General features: G+C 42.2%; 1 protein-coding gene and 1 pseudogene across 3 annotated transcripts in view; one reads left to right on the top strand and one right to left on the bottom strand.

The window, feature by feature from the left end:
* The window catches only part of LOC146634286 (NLR family CARD domain-containing protein 3-like), a 612463-nt gene that overhangs the window by 568567 nt on the left and 23027 nt on the right, over positions 1-20869 (top strand). For 2 of the 3 annotated variants that reach the window (XM_085375483.1, XM_085375490.1), the window contains exon 1: positions 18740-18816. The exons of the other annotated variant lie outside the window; for it this stretch is intronic. The gene's annotated coding sequence lies outside the window, so the exon portion shown is untranslated. Of the gene's footprint in view, positions 1-18739; positions 18817-20869 lie in introns of those variants that run through there. 3 annotated transcript variants of the gene reach the window in all.
* Positions 343-2750, bottom strand: LOC146634287 (uncharacterized; annotated as a pseudogene).

The following is a 20869-nucleotide window of genomic DNA, read 5'->3' as shown; positions in this document are numbered from 1 at the left end:
GCTGGTCTGGTGTCATGGTGTGAGGACAACAACCTCACCCTCAACACTGATAAGACAAAGGAGATGATAGTGGACACGAGGAAGAAGAAGAGGCCTCACCAGCCGCTGTTTACCCAGGAGCGTGAAGTGGAGAGGGTGAGCAGCAGTACCTGGGCGTCCACATCAGTGAGGACCTCACCTGGACACTGAACACCACACAGCTGGTCAAGAAGGCTCAGCAGCTGCTGTATTTCCTGAGGAGGCTGAGGAAATTTGGTATGTTGGCCAAGATCCTCAGCAGGTTCTACAGCTGCACTGTGGAGAGCACCCTGACCAGCTGCATCACTGCATGGTACGGCAGCACTACTGCAAACCGCAAACGCCTTCAGAGAGTGATAACAACTGTGGAGAAGATCATCAGGACCCCGCTGCCCTCTCTGCAGAGCAGCTACCATCACAGAGTCCAGAGGAGACACACACCTCTGCCCTCGAGACGAAGGTTCAGAAGTGTGAAATCTAGAACATCCAGACTCAACAACTCCATCTTCCCCACTGCTATCAGACTCCTGAACAGCTGACCGACCTCAAACTGCAGTTTGCACATCAGGTCACTTTGCACACTAAGTTCATTTTGCACATTAAACTCCTTTGTACATCCATGTACATCGACATCTGCAGACCACACGTGTCTTCAGTTACTTATTTGTACTTATTTGCAGTTATTTATCTTTTTCTTTTATTTTTTAAAGTTATTTTTTATCCTTATTTTATCTTTTTATTTATTCTTGTTGACAGGGGATTTCAAAGAATAACCTACAGTTCTTCAGCTTGAGACACCTGAGTTAGAAAACAAACACTGCAGTTGTCTTTCACTCGCGAGGGCAGTCATGAACGCACGACCTGCGTCTCATCACTGTCTGCGTGCTTTATTTATACTTTTCTGTGTGTCTGTGTGTGTGTGTGTGTGTGTGTGTGTGTGTGTGTGTGTGTGTGTGTGTGTGTGTGTACAAAAATAACAACGTCACTCAGAGCAATGGGTTTTTCCCTTTTCTACATCTGAATGTTCTCTGAAAACAGGAAGCAGTTAGTAGCTGAATAAGTTCATCATCACAAAAGTTATAAGGTGAAAAGTCACGTAGACATGTAGATTGCTTAGTGATCAATAAAAAGCACATTTCATGGAGCTGATCACATTATATAAAAACAATATTCCTTTGACATTCCCTCCTGTTGATCAAAAAATGAAATGTACTAGTCATCAGTAAGTAACCACTTGTCTTTCACATTATTAGTTACTACATCATTAGTTGCACGTCATCTTCATCTTACAAATAGGAAAAGAAGTGTTCATGATCTTCATCGGTTTCGGTACATCTGTGAAATTACAGCTTTTAAACAAAGAATAACACAAGTAAAGAAAAATAAAATAAAACCAGGGAAACTCCAACGCCGATCAACAGTCTCTTTAGAATCTGAAGCCATGTTTAAAGAATGTACATTATCTGTATAATAATGTATAATGTGTATGTGTTAGTCCCCATAGGGAAATACACTCAACAAAAATATAAACGCAACACCTTTGTTTCTGCTCCGATTTGACATGGGATGGACATAAAGACCTAAAAGTCACTCCAGATACACAATATTACCATCCCTCCCAAACATTGTTCACAAATCAGTCTAAATGTGTGATAGTGAGCACTTCTGCTTTGCTGAGATAATCCATCCCACCTCACAGGTGTGCCACATCAAGATGCTGATCTGACATCATGAGTAGTGCACAGGTGTACCTCAGACTGCCCACAACAAAAGGCCACCCTGGAATGTGCAGTTTTGTCTCACAGCAAAATGCCACAGATGCCACATGCATTGAGGGAGCGTGCAATTGGCATGCTGACAGCAGGAATGTCAACCAGATCTGTTGCCCGTGCATTGAATGTCCATCCCTCAACCATAAGCCGTCTCCACAGGCGTTTCAGAGAATATGGCAGCACATCCAACCGGCCTCACAACCGCAGACCACGTGTAACCACACCAGCCCAGGACCTCCACATCCAGCAGGTTCACCTCCAAGATCGTCTGAGACCAGCCACCCAGACAGCTGCTGGAACAATTGGTTTGCACAACCAAACAATTTCTGCACAAACTGTCAGAAACCGTCTCAGGGAGGCTCAACTGCATGCTCGCCGTCCTCATCGGGGTCTTGACCTGACTCCAGTTCGTCGCCGCAACAGACTTGTGTGGGCAAATGCTCACATTCGATGGCGTCTGGCACGTTGGAGAGGTGTGCGCTTCACGGATGAATCTCGGTTCACATTGTTCAGGGCAGATGGCAGACAGCGTGTGTGGCGTCGTGTGGGTGAGCGCTTTGCTGATGTCAATGTTGTGGATCGAGTGGCCCATGGTGGTGGTGGGGTTATGGTATGGGCAGGCATCTGTTATGGACGAAGAACACGGGTGCATTTCATTGATGGCATTCTGAATGCACAGAGATACCGTGATGAGATCCTGAGGCCCATTGTTGTGCCATACATCCATGAACATCACCTCATGTTCCAGCAAGATAATGCATGGCCCCATGTTGCAAGGATCTGTACACAGTTCTTGGAAGCTGAAAATGTCCCAGTTCTTGCATGGCCAGCATACTCACCGGACATGTCACCCATTGAGCATGTTTGGGATGTGCTTGACCGGCATATACGACAGCGTGTACCAGTTCCCACGAATATCCAACAACCTCGCACAGCCATTGAAGAGGAGTGGACCAACATTCCACAGGCCACAATTGCCAATCTGATAAACTCCATGCGAAGACGATGTGTTGCACTGCATGAGGCAAATGGTGGTCACACCAGATACTGACCGGTTCTGAGTCCCCAGACCCCCAATAAAGCAAAAAACTGCACATTCCAGGGTGGCCTTTTGTTGTGGGCAGTCTGAGGTACACCTGTGCACTACTCATGATGTCAGATCAGCATCTTGATGTGGCACACCTGTGAGGTGGGATGGATTATCTCAGCAAAGCAGAAGTGCTCACTATCACACATTTAGACTGATTTGTGAACAATGTTTGGGAGGGATGGTAATATTGTGTATCTGGAGTGACTTTTAGGTCTTTATGTCCATCCCATGTCAAATCGGAGCAGAAACAAAGGTGTTGCGTTTATATTTTTGTTGAGTGTAGTTCCTCTGCATTTAACCCATTCACCCAGTGAAGCAGTGGGCAGCCACCAATGCAGCGCCCGGGGAGCAGTGTGTAGGGACAGTACCTTGCTCAGGGGTACCTCAGGGTAGCCGTTCAGTTGAGTCGAACCCCCGACCTTCCGATCATGGGGCCACCACTCTACCTACTGAGCTATCCCTGTCCTGGTATGTAGGTGCAGCTTGTGGTGTTGAATAAGACACACAATCCTCCTTTCCCAGCCAGGATCATGTCCAGTGCTAGACGATGTTGCATTACAGCAATTCTGAGAGCGTCTATTTCTTGGTTTTGTCCCTCGTTGACCTTACAGGATGCATTGAGGAACAAGCCGAATCTATAGTCCAGTGTCTCACTTCTGAGAGCATGTTTTCCGACTCCTGCCCACGGGAATAGTGAGTTGAGAACCTTTTGTCCAGTTGTCCAGAGTCCTCAACCTTCTTGCAATGGCTCTGATGTATCCAGGAGGGTCTCTCTGCAATTTTACAGGCTGTGGGTGTGGTCAATAACACTTGATAGGGACCCTCCCAGCGAGGCAAGCTCCAATTTCTCCTCTGGAGCACCCGTATTACGACCCAATCACCTGGTTTCAACCTGCAAGAGACTGGAGAAGCGTCGTACGGCAGTTTATTGTTCAAAACAACATCCTTATTTTCTAGTAGTTTTGCCATCCATTCTGCCAGAGTTGTTTTTCTGACAGATTTGTCTAGTGGTTCACTCATCACTGGTAGTGGAAAAGGTCTGCCATGAACAACCTCGAATGGTGTAAGTTTTTAAGAGCCTTGTGTTGATCTCATCCACATTTTTACTAGACCTATGCATTCAGGCCACGGTCTTCCTGTTTCTTCCATGCATTTTCTGAGTCTCTGTTTTATGGTGCTGTTAGTTCTCTCCACTAACCCTGCACTTTGTGGGTGATAAGCACAATGGTTTCTCATGCTGAATCCTAGTGCTTCAGAGACTTTACTGATCACATCATTGACAAAATGTGTCCCATTGTCTGATCTCATCAGAGAAGGGATGCAATATGTTGGGATGAAATGATTACATAGACATTTTGCAACTGAGATTGCATCTGCTTTTTTCACTGGATAAATCTCTGTGGGCATTTTGAGAATACGTCTATAATCACTAGAGCGTATTTTGAGCCTTGACTTCCATAAAGTCCATATGAATGGTGTGAAATGGATGAGGTGGTGTGAGGAAATGTCCTCTTTTCGGCCTTAGATTACCTTGTGAATTGTGTTTTTGACAGATCATGCATGTTCTCACGAATTCCTTTGCTGAAGTTTCAAAATTTTGAGTGTAAAAGTGTGTATTAATGATCTGTATCATCCCTGCCAATGACACATGGGTAACCCCATGTGTCACTAATGCTGCTGTTCTGTGTAGGGATTTGGGAAGTATTGGTTTTCCTTCACAAGTCATCAGATCATCTTTTAGTTGTGCTCCACATTTTAACCATTTCTTCTGTTCTGCCAATTTTTTGCAAAGTGGTGCACTGCTAAAAAACATACTGGCTGTCAGTGTATATATTTATATCTTGGCCTGCGTGCAATTCACATGCACGTATGACTGCTTTGAGTTCTGCACTCTGAGCGGAGTGTGAGGATGTGAGCGGTTTTGCTTCTATAACTCTGTCTGCTGTAGTCACTGCATAGCCTACACAGTTTTGTCCTAGGCTGTTCTTAGACGCTGAGCCGTCTACAAAAATATCACTGAAACCGGGTTGTGGTGTGCTGTAAATGTCAGCACGTGGCTTTGTCTCTTCATCTAATTTTTTCATACAGCAGTGTGGATGACCTTCTTCAGGTGAGGCCAAAAGTGTGCTCGGGTTCAACTGACCACACTTCTGGATGCTAATGTGTGATTGCGACAGTAAGATTCCAACATATGATAGTTGTCTTGCATGTGTGAGGTAGGACAAATTGGCTTGGAGTAAAATTGAAGTTACTGCGTGTGGTACTCTGATGATTAAAGTGTGCCCTAAGACAATGTCAGCTGACTTTTTTACTGCCTCTGCTGCGGCTGCACAGGTTTGCACACATCTAGGCAGCCCTGACGCAACGGAGTCTAATTTGCACGAGTAAAATGCAAGCGGGCGTTGTTTTTCTCCAAATGCCTGTGTTAACACTGCTTTCATGTAACCTGCTCCACCATCTACATGTAAGTAGAAAGGCTTATCATAGTCAGGCAATGCTAAAACTGTATTTGTCTGTAATTAAGTTACTGAATGCTTCTTCTTCTTCTTTTGTAGATGCAACACTACATCTTTATTTAAAGCATTTTAGGTCATTTCTATTTTTTCCAAAGAATTCACACATCTCACATATTTCAAACTTTTAAGTTAGGATTTAAAAAAATAAAATAAAAAAAAACTTTGCATAGCTCACAGTTCTAAAACTAGGCATTTGTAAATCATATGCCTAATCACTATGTGTCACTGTGATCCACAAGTATGGTCACAAATTCATTTCCAAACCAACAAAATAATCAAACAAAAACAAAAAACATACATGAGTCAGGACACAAAAAGAAAAAGAAAAAAAAATGCTGCTACTGAAACAGAGCAGAAGTGTGAGGGGAAAAACTGAGCTCACAGACAGCTGCATGTGTTGGCTTTTAATAGCATGCAGCTTCTGCTCTAAAAAATAAATAAATAAAAAATAAAAGAAAATGTGTAACATGCTCATTAGCTTAGCAGTGTCCACATATTTAAGTCAGCTTCTCAATCCTGTAGCTTTAACTGTTGTCTACAGGGTTTGGCTTATTAGTTGTTATTATAGGTTTGCTCTATAGCTCAGCAAAGTCTCATCCAGGATGACAGGTTTTCAGGCGGGTCAAGTGCCTCTATGCACTTCATCAGTTTAGTTATTTTCTTCGTTATCTTCATCTCATATGTCATTCTACTGAGTTTGAGCAACCTTAAGCTTAATGCAGACAACTTCTTAACAATTATCCACCTCACATCATAACTGACCAAGGTGCCTCTTCATATTAACATTATGTCATTACTAATGTTATCATCTTTTTTATATATATATAACAGCAATAGTAAATTACAATATTTATTAGTGTATACCACTATACTACTAATATACAACAACTTATTAAAATATTTCATTTATATTTTATTTTGTATCCATCAAGGGCTGCGGGTGATCTGCAGTTTCCTTTCCCAAGCTGGAGACATTTACCTTTTCACACACTTTCCTTGGCTGAACAATGACACAGCCTTAGTGTACCTTATGCATCTCTCTATTTCATTTAATATGTTTTCGTGTGAATTATCTGCTTTCATTTATTCCATACATTCCGGGCATGGTCGTCATCCCAACTATGTTTCATTATTAATACCAATTTACAGGTTGTTATCCTTCCTATTATTAGTTTGAACACATTAAAGATAAGTTCTAATTTAATTTAGCCTCTTGTTTATTCCACTTTATTCCTCTTGTATTTATATGTATTCAGTTGGGTCTGTATCCAGCCCTTTTTAAACTTCTACTTTGATCTCTAATTTCTCACTTTGTTAGGGATTATTATGTTTATCCTGATATGGGTGAGTATATAATGGGTGGTGCTGCAGCTGTGGCTGCAGGAACGGGTGGTGGTTTAATAAAAGGATTGCGAGGACTGCACAGTGTCTCGTCTTCTGGTTTTACTAAACTGGCAGTTAAGTTCTGTTTTTCTGACTGTTTATCTTTTTTGTTTTGTTTTTTCTTTTTGTTTTCGTCTCGCCTAGCTGCTTTTTTTAAAGAGCCTCCTTCAGATGTGTTAACGCTGAAGAACTACTTTTTATTTTCTTAGGATTTCTGAATCTATTAGTGCTGATTTGTCCAGTGCCTGGACTTTTCTAGTGGCTTTTCTAGCCACTACTTGTCAGCAGTGAGTTTTGTGGGCTGATTCCCCCACAAGCACATTTCATGAAGCTGATCACATTATAAAAAACAATTTCCCTTTGAAAAATCTATTTCAAATTAAACACACATTAGCTGTTAAAATGAAAAACACAACGTCTGGATTAAAGGAAAATAAAGAGGAAAAGTTTCCATCTGTTGAAAAAGTTCAGATGCAAAGGTCTCAATCACTTTAACAAGGATCACATGGTTGAGTCCAGAAGATCAGGTCAGAGTCTGAGTGAGACCCCATGGTCTCCTGGTCAGCAAGGGCTGGAAGAAGTCTTGTCCAGACTGGTCATACTGGTCAATGAATACAAACAGAAGGAACAGAGTTAAAGTTGTGATAACCTGGTAATATGCAGACACACTGAGGAAGTTAAACATTCTCTGTTTTGTAATTTTAACTTATTTTTTATGACTATTGTTCCTTTTATTAATTGTGTTTTTTTGTAAGGTGTCCTTGGGTTTCTGAAAGGCGCCCTCAAATAAAATGTATTATTATTATTATTATTATTCATCTGCTGACAGCATCACAGATGGAGGAGACACATTTTAACTGAATCTATATGAAACAAATCTGATGTATGATCTGGATTAAAGTGTAATTTAAATTAAAATAGTCTTTTTACAGCTCTGTTAAATAACATGTTGTTACTGTTGATGCATCACTAAGATCAGGAGTGTTGTAAACTGAAACTATGATGTGTGCAGTTACCAGTTTTTCTAGTTAGGTGATGGAAACTTCCATGAAGACTGTTTCCTTGGCTGAAAACACCAAAACATAAATAAAAACACGTCCGATTCTCATGAATATAATGTAAGCGAGAGAAGAGAGCTGATGCTGACTTTAATGCACAGGACTTATTTCTTCTGACACTTTGGATTCATTTGATTCTGTCCTGTGAATAGCTTTGAGTGAATTCTGGTCTATTAATACAGTCTACACTAAAACACTATCATGAGACACTCTTGGTCTGTCTGTCAGCTTTATGTTAGAGGCTGTAACAAACATGGAAGAAGCACTGGTTCAGTTCATTGACCAGGCTCTGCAAGGTTGGTGTGGCGGGGCGTGACTTGCGGTGCCGTGCAGGGAAGGCAGACGCACCTGCATGGCATCCGCAATCATGCCCCGCCTACTTAGATATTGTAATAGGTCCTGTGTTTGTTGTTGTTGTGGTTGTTACATTGAGCTGGCAGCGGGAGAGCTACAGCTCTGTGTGTATTGTGGACAGCAACCGTGTGTGTGAATAAAAGGATGCAAAGCATGTTGAACATGCACCCAGGTCTGCCGTGGTCATTTACAGTCAGGTTCAGGGGAGAGTACTTTCTTTAATGAGCGATTGATGAAGATTCTGCATTACTTTTAAGAACAGTACAAAAGTAATACATTGCATTTCTTCAGTAACAACCCCAACATTGTGTGTCAGCACAAGAAGGTGTGACCTGAAGAAGATGAATTGAAATCAGGTCAGAAGTGAGACACAGACATCAGTTTGTACACAGACAGTAAAAAATCTGCATTTAGATGAAGGGAAAGTTGTTGGTGGACCTTTTCATTCATGTGCTTTCAGAGTTGTGTCAATGTGTCACTTGTCAGCTCCATGGCAGTAAACACAGGACTGATCTGTTCATCATTTGAATCCAGAGGGATCAAAACTACAGAACAACATAGTAAAGATCAGCACATCACTATACTGAACTAAACATGAACAGACTTCAAACAGTAACACACACATGCTTCTACACAGAGTCCACCTCCTGCCTTTGTCTCATTTCTAACATCAGGAGACCTTAATGATCTCTGTCATGGTGTCTGTTTAACAACAACAGTCACTACATGAGTGACACACAAACTCCATCTGCCTCTTCATACATACAGTCTACATATTTACAGAAGTCAGAGCTCATCAAACACAGAGAAACAGGAACCTTCTCAGTATCAGCGGCACAGCAGCTTCTGCAGGGCTTCACCGTCCAGAGCAGCAACACATGGAAATCACATGAAATCTCCTTTTTTCACCTTCTTCCTCTAACAAGATCCTCAGTCTGCTGCTGTTTCTGTTGTGGAGGCAAATCCATCCTGTGTTTCCTTCAAAGCATCATTTCCACTTCAAAGCTGTGAAAATGTCTCGGATGAAGTTCCCTCTTTACGAATTGATGATAAAACTGTGGCACTTGGACACAACAAGAATTTCTCAGACTAGTGACTGAACTGTGATCCAAACTGAGCTTTAGTTTGAGAAGCATTCAAACCCACATGTGCATCATCCAGGAGCACAGCAGCAGCAACAGCTGCAGCACAGGGAGCAAAGCTGCCTTTGAATCATAGACAGAAATGTGTTGTTTTCATTTAGCAGCAGGTTAAAGTGACACGTCACTAACACTGAGGGCAAAGCTGAGAGTTTCTGCTCCCAAACATTTGGACCAAACAGTCTCTCGAGCTGATGTGCTGCTTCTATATAACCTTTGACATCAAACACTACAGCATTCATTTGATTCTGCTGCTTTGTATTGATGAGGATTTTTCATTGATATCCAAGTAAAGACGCATCTTTAAAGCCCTCCATGGTCAGGCTCCTGGCTGTATCGCTGACTCCATGAGCTGCTTGCTGCCTCAGACCTTGTGGCGTGGCTTCTTCAGTGCTCCCAAAGACTCATTTAGTCACTAAAGGTGATCCGGCCTTTGCGCTCCACACATGATGACTGGAATTCCCAGCCTGAGGATCCCAGAAGATTTGAAAGCTCTCAACTTCCATTTGTTTGTCTTTTTCTAGGAGCTAATGCCTTTTTTCTGTTTGAAAATCCTGGATTGTTTGTGTGCTGGATTCTGGATTCATACTGTGTACAAATGTACAAACTGGGACAGCTTTAATCAGAGCACAGTCTGTCCTGTGATTGGCTGGAGCACACAGTTGGGGGAAGGGCTAATGCCCTCTTTAAAGCTGCAGTATGAGTACAGGTGTATGAACAAACAGCACCTTCTTCCTCTCTCCTGGGACTCGATGTTTGCCAATGCTTTCTGTACACATTTGTCACTTTGAGCTTTTTGACCTGAAGGGTCTGAGCAGCCTGGATCTGCTCCAGCATCTGCTCAGAGAATGAAAGTCAGCATCCGATTGGCTGTGAGCAGCATGTGGGAGCAAAACTGGAACATCTGAGGACAGGTTTGAAGAAGCAGGGAGTCAGTGCAGACAGAAAGCCTCAGAGCTTTGAAGGAGAGGCTGCAGGAGCCCAGAGCATAGACTGGATATCAAAGATGGCCTGTTTGGAGTGAGTGTATTTGGAGTGGATGGTGGAGCGCTCAGTTTCTCAGTGGATTCATGTTTCAGTCCTGGACGTTGATGCTTGTTTAAAAGGACACAGATGGACCTTGTCTCCTTCTTTCCTTCCTTTTTGTGTCCTCTGTGCTTCATCTGCTGCTCTTCACTCTGTTACTTTGGACTGATCTCACTCACACTTTGTTTCCATGGTTTCTGTGCGTCACGCTGACAGCACGTGAACAACACGACATGTTTGATCTCAAAGAAGGAGCAGCATCCTCTCTCCAACCTGTTTCTCCATCTTCTACAACACCTGATTCATTCCAGTTTCTCTGCTTTCACTTTGATTCATGTCAACATGAAGCCTGAGCGTCTGTGATGAACACACTATCAGCATCACTGACATATTTCATCGTTTTCATGATATCAGGGACAATCTAGACATGTGTGACAATACTGAACATGTCACATGACACACCTTAGACATCATGTGATCCACTCTCAGTCTGCACTTTCATTCATGACTTCAACAGGTTGAAATAAGGTTTGAAGAAACATTCAGTTTATAGCTGAATTATTCAAACGCTGCAGGAAGAAGAACAACATAGTGATGATGGATGTTTGTGCTTCAAACAGGAAAACCAGCAGAAATAAATAGATTAGGGAGTTTCCTAGGTGCACCTGAACGCAGCACACAGTGTTTCAATGCTCCCGAGTGTCCTAAAACGCCTCTTTGGGTGTTTCCTTCATGCTCAAAGTTCGTCTTTCCTGAACTTCGTGGAGTGGAGCTTGTTGTTGGTGTGTGAAGAAACTGTAAGTTTGCTTTGTTTCCTCCTTTAACAGTTTGTCTTTAGGAACTTTACTGTTTGTTCAGCTCATGTTTGATTTCTTCACACAACAAACTGTGTGTGTTTGTATTTCCGGTCTCTCCGTTAAAGTCAGTGTGTAATGTTTCCTGGCTAACATCAGCTGTGTGCAGCTTAGTTCAGCACAAATCTGCCGCTCCATAGTTCACGGTAACGGACTCACAGCTGGACCAACGAGGCCGAGTGTGTCCGCCACTCTGAGCTACGTTCATGTACAAATAGGCTGTGTCCCAATTCAGGGTCTGCATGCTTGAAGTACGCGCACTACGCGTACTATAAGTACGAGACGTGCGGAAGTGAGAGGCGTGTGAAATGTCTAGTAGTGATGTGCGATACCACTGATTTCCTTTCCGATCCGATACCAAGTAATATTCAGGGTGGTATCGACGATACTGATCCGATACCGATACTTTGTACAAAAACTTATTTTATTTATTGTATCTCAAATTATAGCGTCATAATGATTACAGGACATCAGAGTACTTGTTTCCAACAATGACGGCAGCTGCTTAGTTTTAATATTACTCTTATTTCTCTTTCTGGGTCGCAAAAACTTTTAACATATTTTCAGGTGAGAATGTAGCCGTGCAAACTTCAAACATCTGAGCCGATCGACCAAGGGCGTAGATTTGGCATGGACGGAGGGGACATGTCCCCACCAATATCCAGTGATTATTGAATTGTCCCCACCAATAATTTGATCTCTTCGAGAAAAGAAAAACAAACCCAATAGTAAGAGAAAAACGATCTGTCAACGTCTCATTCAGCGAGCGGTGCAGAAAGAGTTAAATTACGTTCTCTACTGGAGTCCTACCTCATGTGACAAATATGGCCAATGTGATTGGCTGAGCCTTTCAGGGAGCTCTGTTTAGTTTCAGCAGCGGCAAACCTGCGCTGCCAGTAGGAGAGGAGGACGGCAGCAAAACGGAAGAACCTGGATATAAGAAATTGTTTTTCAAAGAAACCTGTAAGTCGCTTAAAGTCAAGTTCACTCATATAATGTGTCCGTCACAATAACGTTACAGGCTATGCTAGGACATACATCCCTTCACTCCCGATTTTTCCGGGGAATCCCGAATTTCAGTGCCCCTCCCGAAAGTCTCCCGGGGCGACCATTCTCCCCAATTTCTCCCGATTTTCCACCCGGACAACAAAACTGAAAACCATATCCCAGACTGGCCCAGCCAATTCCAGTTTCCAACAATGGCCACTATTACTGCAGCTACTTAGTTTTAATACTACTCTTATTACTCTTTCTGGGTCGCAAAATAAACTTTTAACACATTTTCAGGCGAGAATGTAGCTGTGTAAACGTCAAATAACTTAAACATGTTATTGTTTGGCCTTTTTCAGTGCTTTAGTTGTGTTTTATTTGTTGGTGAGTAAATCGGTTTGGCTGAGATTAAAGTTATTAGATTAAATTAGATTAAATAAAACTTTATTAATCCCTCGGGATGATTCCTCCGGGTTCTCACACAGCTGAATAAACTGCTGTGTGAAAACAGCAGTTTATTCGACCATCTACGCCAGCGTCCGGTTATATTTTAGACAGCAAGGAGCAGAGGGCAGGTGACGTAATTCTGAAGGCTAGACCGTCCAATTTCACAGTCGCTCATTTCCGGTCTACCCGGCTTTCAAAGGACCCGGCCCACCCGGGTCCTCAGGTGGACGCAGCCTCTGAATTTGGACACCCCCGGCCTGTTTACGGTCGGACAATAATAACGGTGACATTTATCTTATTTTATCCGATAAATGAACACTGTAAAATTCAAGTTTTTTTGTATATACATGTACATGTATACCTCCCCCCAGCCCCTTTGAATGTCTCCCTAATTCTGAGGTCTCAAGGTTGGCAAGTAGGTGCTAGGCTTGGTCCACATGAGTCTAAAATTGTATGTAACCATGAATAATGTGATGCCATGTCCACCAGGAGAGATTGGACAGTATAGATGTAAAACAAATATGCCAGCAGTTCATTTCAGCTAACGAGAGGAGCAGGCATGTGTTTGTTGTGTGGGGCATGTAGTCCATGTCTGTTGCTGTAACAGTAGTTCATGTTTAGAATAAAACATCAGTTGATCGGGGCAATAGTGCCTAAAATGTTGCATAATGTTGCTGAGAGATCTTTTACTTTGTGGTAATCTTAGACGAGTAGTTTTATGGACAAAACCCACCAGGTCATTCAGTGTTCCCTTAGTGCTAATGTGTCAGAGATGTTGGTGTACTATAACTGAAGTAATGTTGTTAAGTCCTTAAAGTCATATTCTTTTATTGTCATGACTCTATTTTTATTTTTGTATGATACCTGATTTATATGGAATATGACTGAAGTAAACTAAAGTCTAAAATACTTAGTAGTTTGTTTAATAGTAATTTAACATTATATAATTCACATATAAACCTATGAATTGTAATTTTAAATGGTTTAAAAGCAGGTAGAATAGCATATGTAGGCAAGTATATTTCCCCTTTTATCAAGAAGCAAAAACAAAAAGGAAAAAATAAGAAACGGGGCGGGGTTCAGTGGTTGAATCATCCGTCCCCACCAATGCCACAATCAAATCTACACCCTTGCGATCGACACATCGTTTTCAAACCCCCGCGGTCTTTCACTACTTGGGTTAAACATGATATATAAGTCACTTAGATAAGTTAAAAATGTTATTGTTTGGCTTTTTCAGTGTTTTATTTGTTCGTAAATCAGTTTGGCTGAGATTAAAGTTATTAGATTAGATTAAATAAAATTTAACTTAATTTATTAATCCCTCAGGAGGGTTCCTCGGGGTTTTCACACAGCTGAATAAACGTCAAACAGAAAACTGATTAAACAGAAGTGTGAGACGGTCGAGAGTTTACGCCAGCGTCCGGTTATATTTTAGATAGCAAAGAGCAGACGGCAGTTTCACTCCATCGAGGGAGCTCGTGCCGTATACCCGTCTTTCTTTAGACCGCGAAGGCCCGGGTCCTCGGGTGGAAGCAGCCTCTGAATTTGGACACCCCCGCTGTATCCGGACATTTAACATATTTTATCCGATAAATAAACACTGTAAAATGTATTTATCCCCACCCCCAACAGCATTTTTGAATGTCTCCCTAGTGTGGCCACAACACCTCACCTTTTTTCCACATGTATGGCAAACCACGTCTCAGTTTTTGTGGAGGTAAAATAGGTTCACACATGACTCCAATTACGCTCAGTCATTGTTGTGAGTGCGCACGCCAAGGGGCTGCGAGACAGACAGCCTATTTCGCAAATGACTATGAAAGGCGGAAGAGGAAGTAGTTCCTTTGAATGTAGACAATCCGAATGTTATAGTTTCTTTCCACTGTGTTCCTGTTAATGATAAACTACAAATTTACCCTAAATTACTAAAATATCGATATTTTAATGTGAGAATCGATTCTAGAACATAAATGATTGGTATCGGAGGAATCGATATTTCAGGATCGATCCGCACATCACTAATGTCTAGGTCTAGCCTTCGTCGCGCTGTTCAGGTTGGCTAGCAACCATGATACTAACCGCGAGAAACGTCTCATAGCTTTGTGTGACAGAAATGAAGGAGAAAAATTTTTGTTGGTCATTCATTTTTGTCATGACATCACTGTGGTTAGTTGAGTATCTGAGGCTGACACCACAGGACTGTAAAACATGATTGTTGGGCTTCATTTCTGTGCTGAACAGTCATTTAAGATTAGTTAGTAAATAACAATTAGCTGATGTTGTTCATGAGACTAAAGTCATCTCACTGTGGTAATGTAAATATCCATCCATTCGCTTCCGCTTATCCTTTTCAGGGTCGCGGGGGGCACTGGAGCCTATCCCAGCTGTCATAGGGCGAAAGGCGGGGTACACCCTGGACAGGTCGCCAGTCTATCGCAGGGCTAACACACAGGGACAGACAACCATTCGCACTCACATTCACTCGCACATTCACACCTAGTGGCAATTTGGATTATCCAATTAACCTATCCCCACAAGCTGTGGGGATTGTAATGTAAATATAATATGGCCAATATTATAGTATTGTCAGATTATTATTATGATATATATATATATATATATGTGTGTGTGTGTGTGTGTGTGTGTGTGTGTGTGTGTGTGTGTGTGTGTGTAAAGGCTTTAAAACCAAGTTAATGCTGAAAGTACAAACATCACTAATGTCACATAACTTTGCTGACATGTGGCCAACAGCAATGTTTTAATGTTCTTCGTTATTAAACATTCACACATAAATAAGTGACATAATATTCAGTACTTACTTTTGACAGTTCACTCTTCGGCCGCTCACTTCTGCCGTATTTTGCGGCAAAATTATCCACACCCCCCGCCGCGCTATGAATTGTAGGATATATAGGACCACGAAGCGTGCACCGGACCACGCTTGATATTTGGGGAAATCGACAGCACATTTGAAGTACACTTTGGATTGGGACAGCCATCGTTGCGTGGCGGTGACATAATCACACTTAAAATGCGTACTTCAAGCGTGCAGACCCTGAATTGGGACACAGCCATAGTTTGTACTTTGTGAGTTCTCTCAGAGCCACAGAGGACGCAGCCTACGTGTCACTGTGATTACTATTTACACACTAGACACCTGCAGATCTCTGACGCTAAGCTAGCCACACAGCATGCTAACATTAAGAGCTCTTAAAGAGATAAGTTAAAAATGTAATTGAGCACTGTGTGAATGAGAGCAGCAGCAGCAGAATTAGTTGATGGTCAGAGCAGCAGACTCTGTAAATTATTATTTATTCCAGCTGTAACTTAGACACGACATGTAAACAGACTGTTGGCTCTCCTCATACAGGAAGTGATGCTTCACTTTCAGCCGTCTGTGGATTTTCTTTAGGAAATTTAGTTGCAGCTGTGAAATGAGGCCGACTGTGAGGAGGAAGTGTAATATGAAAGAGGAGGCCTGTAAAAGCTGAAGTCACACTGTCAACATGTCAGCACACAAGCTCACACATGACTGCTTCATCAACATGAAGCACTGAGTGTTTGTTAAAGGATCATTGTGTGAAAGAGGCTCTGACACAGCTGACTGCAGCCTTTAGCTGTGAGCACACAGTGTCTCACATTTACATTCACTTTACTGTCAAACACACTCAGTAACTTTAGACAGCTGCTGTGGTTCCAGGGCTGAGCCCCAGTATTTCAACATCCTAGTAACATCTCAGACAGTCAGACAGTCACAACTCATGAAAGCTTCTCATTATCACCAGGACAGATTTAGGTCAATATAATTTCACATTTCTGTGTCATCATCCATCAAATGTTGACACATAGTGGGTTTGTCATTCTCTCAGCTGACACAGAGATGAAGCAGGAAAGAAGCAGCTGATATTTGGACAGCACACATGATGAAAGGAGGATTTCAGCTGATGTGCACATGAATGATTTGTGTTTCCTCTACAGGTGCAGGTAGAAAGTGTGTGTGAGCTGATGTGAATTGAGCAGCATGGATCAGTGTGAGGACAGAGAGGAGGGAGCCCCTCCCTCTAAAAGCACTCTGTGTGGGGAACATGAGAGCCAGACCAAAGCTCAGAGGTGAGATGACCATCTCTAACTGTCCATGACTCTTCTCCATGTCACAGCTCAGCACTCACATCACTGCTCCATCATTATTCACAGGAACCGACGTAGACCTCCACCCAGCTCTGTGTCCTTACAGAGCGTCCAGTCGATACCTTTTTATATTGACTTTAAATCAGGCATCTGTTCTCCTGTAGACAGGTAATGTGTGTTTAAATTTTGTTTTCACTCAGTGTTTTTGATGCTATAGAGTTTTGTTTGTAGAGCTCATTTGAACCTTTTATGTGTCTTATCTACATGTCTGCATGTAGCTGTTTGTTTGATTGTTATTTTTCTGCGGGGAAGGGGGGGGGGGGGGGGAGTGGCGGGCCATGCTCGGAATACTGCAAGGAGGCATCCTTGTCAGATGCCTGAACCACCTCAACTGGCTCCTTTTGATGTCAAGGAGTAGTTGCTCTACTCTGAACCTCTCCTGGATTGTCAAACCGCTCACCCTATCTCTAAGGGAGAGGAGAGCCACCCTTCGGAGAAACTTCATTTCCACTGCTCATTCTTTTAGTCACTACCCAGCAGAGCTGGGCAGTAATGTGTTACAAGTAATGCGTTACTGTAATCCGATTACTTTTTCATGTAACAATTACTATTGCAAAAACGGTAATTAGATTACCGTTACGTTCCCATAAGCACGCTGCGTTACTGCGTTAGTAAAACCATGATTTTTTTGCGAGAGTGTCTCACGACAGTGACGTAAGCGAGTGCGACGTTCGTGACAACAGCTGTGTGTAGATCAACAATGGATCACATATCGAGTGCAGAGAGAGTATGAGCGTGCAGCGTTTAAAGCGTGGAAGCACTGACCTTACTTTGAGTTTGATTCCATAAAAAGTGACAAAAACATTAGCGTCCGCTGTGCGTGGGAAGAAAACTTATTTTTACAGCAAAAAAACCCCTTTACTTCCAAGCAAGCGCAGAGTATGCTACCAGGGAAATTCACAGAGAAAATCGCGGATTCTTCCACTGACTGCAGCGGCACACCTGCACCAGGGCAAACATCTGCCTGCTATACAGGTGAAAATAGAGCAACAGGACCGTTGACTCTTTGATATTATTTATTTTCTGCTGTGTTTTACTTGCATCTATTTGAAAGAGTGAGTGTAAACACAAAAAATATTTTATTTTATGTGCTGGAATGTGCAGAAAATAGGTTTAAATGTTAAATTTCTTCCAGTCAGAGAATGTTGCATATAATTAATTTTTGCTTGATGCATAAAGGTAAAAGATTAAAACTAATAAAACAAGTTTTAAAAAGAGACTTTTCCATTTGATTACATTTTGTATGATGGATTATGTAGAAAAAGTAGAATTGGGTGGAAAGATCTATCACTTTATCACCTCTTCAGGTTGTAAATCGTGTTTTTAAAAAGTAACTAAGTAACTAGGTAATTAATTACCTTTGAAAAAAGTAATCAGTAAAGTAACGTGATTACTTTTTTGGGGAAGTAATCAGTAATTATTTACTGATTACTTTTTTCAAGTAACTTGACCAACACTGCTACCCAGAGTTTGCAACCATATCTGAGGGTAGGGGCGTAGATTGACCAGTACCAGAATCTCTTTTAACCATGACAGACTGGTACACTGTCTGTGTTACTGCAGGTGCAGTTCCAATCCATCTGTCAATTTCCCGCTTCCCTTCTCCCCTCACCTCTTAACAAGACACTGAGATACTTACTCTTACCTTTACCTACCCTTGAGAAACTCCTTCAATTAGTGAAACAACTTGTCCCTTACCAGGAGTGAGCACGCAACCATTTCCCAGCAGAGAACCACAGAAAAAACAAGTGGAAAAAAAGCAATCTGGTGAGATTTTGTTCTGGGGGGTTGAAATCTCACTGTGAGGTTGCAAAGGAGCTGTTTCTGTGACATGGGCAGCTTTTGGTTAGCTTTTTATGTTTTGTTGTTTTATTCTTACTCTTAATGATTCCTCCACAGAATGGACAGGGAGAGTTCAGAGGTTCCTTGTGGTCAAATTGCTGTGCATCATCACACACACCTGGACTCCATATTTGCGGTTTGTACATGTAGACCAAATACTTTTTACAGCCATTCTTTTCAGTCATTTCCATACTGTATGTCTACAGTATGTATGTCTAGTTGTTTCAAAGCACCTTGTATTCTCAAGGTGAATTCACATATTGTGAATTGACACTATATAAATTAAATGGAATTGATCCAAATTGATCCAAACATAATAATGTTTGAGCTGAAGGTGAACAACTAAATTACTTGATGATTTAATTTGATTAAAAAAAAACAAAGTAATTGTCCCTTAACTACATAACTGGTTGTGCCACTCTTGACAGCAGGAAAAGCAATCAGGTCTTTTACATTGTTGTGGAGGAATTTATGTGCATTCTTCTTCGCTAAATTTTCTTTAACCCTCTGGGGTCCAGGGTATAACTGGCCGTTTTTCACTGCTTTTGATTTGACCTCTATATTTCACCTTTAAATTGGTCGTGTGATTTTGACGCGCCGACGCGTCCCTTGACCCCAGAGGGTTAAACTCAGTTCAAATTGTATTTTGTTTTTCTGGGGTGGGGGCCCAAGGGCGAGCATCTGGTGGCAGGGCCTTAGTGGGTGGGGCCTGGCCGGGCACAGCCCAAAAAAGGGACATGGGCCCATCTTCCTGCAGGTCCACCACACACAGGAGGCACCGTGGGGTGCTTTGTGAGTCAGGCAGACCGATCCCCGGCTATGAAGACTGGCAATTGGGACAGTGTATTTGTGAAAATGTTGGACTGTTCCTCTATCAATGTCTAACAGTATGTGTATGAGTAATGTTGAGAGAGAGAGAGAGATCTTGATGCATTCTCAATCATCCAGGAAAGTAAATCTCCAAAAAGTTGATTCTATTCATCTGGACGTAGCATTTTGTGGGAGAAACGTTTCATCATCAAGTGACGTCTTCAGTCTCAGCTGACTGCAGGTTTCCCCAACCTTATAAACAGTACATTTGCATAATGACTGAAACCAGCCCACTGAGGGAACAATGGTCTGGGAGGCCAGTTCCTTAATCTTAATTATGCAAAGATTGCCACAGGCTATACCCAGGGGAATCTACACCAAGCCTGTATGGTTTACCAAAAATACATAAACAGGGTGCACCTTTAAGACCGATTGTCTGCATGATCAACTCTGTCACCTATAACATCTCCAAGTTTCTGGCTTTGATCCTCAACCCGTTGGTGGGCAGCTCTGAACACCACATCCAGAACACCCTGGATTTTGTTGAGAAGATGAGAGATGTCATTATGGAGGCAGATGAAACCACGGTCTCATACGACGTTACATCTCTCTTCACTTGCATCCCAGTCACGGAAGCGTTGGAGGTAGTCCGTAAGAGGTTACTACGGTGGCCCCTAGAGACAAAGCATGTACAAACTCCAAAACACATGCAAATTCCAAAACACTTGCAAACTCCAAAGCACATGCAAACTCCAAAGCACATGCAAACTCCAAAACACTTGCAAACTCCAAAACACTTGCAAACTCCAAAGCACATGCAAACTCCAAAGCACATGCAAACTCCAAAACACTTGCAAACTCCAAAACACTTGCAAACTCCAAAGCACATGCAAACTCCAAAGCACATGCAAACTCCAAAACACTTGCAAACTCCAAAGCACATGCAAACTCCAAAGCACATGCAACCTCCAAAGCACATGCAAACTCCAAAACACTTGCAAACTCCAAAGCACATGCAAACTCCAAAGCACATGCAACCTCCAAAGCACATGCAAATTCCAAAACACTTGCAAACTCCAAAGCACATGCAAACTCCAAAACACTTGCAAACTCCAAAGCACATGCAAACTCCAAAGCACATGCAAACTCCAAAACACTTGCAAACTCCAAAGCACATGCAAACTCCAAAGCACATGCAAACTCCAAAACACTTGCAAACTCCAAAGCACATGCAAACTCCAAAGCACATGCAACCTCCAAAGCACATGCAAACTCCAAAACACTTGCAAACTCCAAAGCACATGCAAACTCCAAAGCACATGCAAACTCCAAAGCACATGCAACCTCCAAAGCACATGCAAATTCCAAAACACAACGGA

Source organism: Diplotaxodon limnothrissa, linkage group LG3 (assembly GCF_057381915.1).
Source record: "Diplotaxodon limnothrissa isolate DT_005_m linkage group LG3, D_limnothrissa_male_GT1.1, whole genome shotgun sequence".
Lineage (NCBI taxonomy): Eukaryota > Metazoa > Chordata > Actinopteri > Cichliformes > Cichlidae > Diplotaxodon > Diplotaxodon limnothrissa.
The sequence above is the reverse complement of the archived record's forward strand: the minus strand, read 5'-3'. Positions and strand labels throughout refer to the sequence as shown.